This window comes from Pteropus vampyrus, unplaced genomic scaffold (assembly GCF_000151845.1).
Source record: "Pteropus vampyrus isolate Shadow unplaced genomic scaffold, Pvam_2.0 Scaffold1955, whole genome shotgun sequence".
NCBI lineage: Eukaryota > Metazoa > Chordata > Mammalia > Chiroptera > Pteropodidae > Pteropus > Pteropus vampyrus.
The window spans coordinates 10,236-11,714 of record NW_011890736.1 but is presented as its reverse complement, the minus strand read 5'-3'; the positions used below and the strand labels follow the sequence as shown (position 1 = coordinate 11,714).

The following is a 1,479-nucleotide window of genomic DNA, read 5'->3' as shown; positions in this document are numbered from 1 at the left end:
GAGGGTGTGGTGGTGATGGGCGCTGCGGTTGTGGAAGTCCCCGCGGCGTCAGCGCAGTGTGCCTCCCGTCCAGTGTCCTGCAGGCCATCAGGAAGACCGTGTGCGACTGGGAGACAGGGCACGAGCCCTTCAACGACCCGGCCCTCCGGGGCGAGAAGGACCCCAAGAGTGGCTTCGACATTAAAGTGCCACGCCGTGCTGTGGGGCCCTCCAGCACACAGGTTCTTGTCCCCTCCCCCCACCCTCCTGTCCCCGCCCGTGCCCCCGAGGGTGACCCTGAGCTGCTAGGTGCATAAGCGAGGCTGTGAGTGAAGTGACGTCACCTCTGTCCACTCGAGCATCCCGTGTCCTTGCCGCCCTGTCTTCCCTGCTCCCTGACTCTGGAGCCTCGGCCAGCAGCCCTCTGACTCGGGGTCGGGCGTTCATGTGCAGAGCCTGACTGACTGCACCAGGTCCCGTCTGCAGAGTGTGGGGCCATCTTTGTCCCGTATTTACGCTGTGTTTTTGGGGTGGCTGTTTAAGGGTGTGGTTATCATGTTTACATTTGGCTTATCAGCATCATGACTAAAGACAAACCTTTGGGAAATCTTAGAATGTAGCTTTCACATGTCCCCAGGCTTAAGCCACCACCTGTTCCCTGTCTGGCACACTTGGGCCCCACCCCCCCAAGCCGCTTCCTCCTGACTCACACCTGGCAATGTGCCCTTCTGCTCCCCCCTCCCCGCCCCGTCTCGGGACTGGGTCCTTGCTCCTCGTCATGTGTCTGTTGGGGGCTTCTGTCACCCTTCTGCTGGTCTTTCAGAGAATGAGCCACACAGCGGGCTCCTGGCTGTGTGAAGCCGTGCAGTGTCTGGGGGACCCCGTCCTGGGTCTGTCTGCTGTGCATGCGTCCTCCGTCTGTGTGCATGTCTCGCTCTGTGACTCGTGTCTCGTGACTAACGGCTCTCTCCGCCTCTCCGTCTGTCGTGTCTAGCTGTACCTGGTGTGCACCGCAGCGCGGTCCCTGAGCGCTGCCGGGCTGCTGCGGCAGCTCGGGTCGCTGGGCGTGGAGAGGCTCTTGCATGTGATTAACGCGTTTCCGAGGCAGTCCTCCGCCCACCCGCCTCTCTTAACCTTTGTGGGTAAGCCACTGTCCGTTCTCGCTGACGCTCCAGTGCTAGCTGTCTCCCAGCAGCAGCTCGGACGCGGGGCGGCGCCCAGACCCCTGGGGAGCCAGCCGGCGTGCCGCGGGCACAGCAGCAGTGCCTCGCGTCCCAGGGTGGCACCACTAACCTGCCACGTACATTCTCTCCCCCGCGGCTGTTTCCGTGGGTGACGCAGCTCTACATGGTGAGAACCATGCTAGAGTCCCTCGTCGCAGACAAGAGCGGTTCCAAGAAAACCCTGAGGAGCAGCCTGGAGGGACCCACCATCCTGGACATAGAAAAGTTCCACCGGGAGTCATTCTTCTACACCCACTTGATCAATTTCAGCGGTAAG

General features: G+C 61.8%; 1 long non-coding RNA gene across 1 annotated transcript in view; it reads left to right on the top strand.

Moving 5' to 3' along the window:
* The first annotated feature begins 52 nt into the window (after positions 1-52).
* Positions 53-1,479, top strand: part of LOC105310303 — an 11,215-nt gene continuing 9,788 nt past the window's right edge. Inside the window, exons 1-2 of the long non-coding RNA XR_002778496.1 lie at positions 53-221; positions 1,321-1,474. This is a non-coding gene — a long non-coding RNA (uncharacterized LOC105310303). The remainder of the gene's footprint in view (positions 222-1,320; positions 1,475-1,479) is intronic.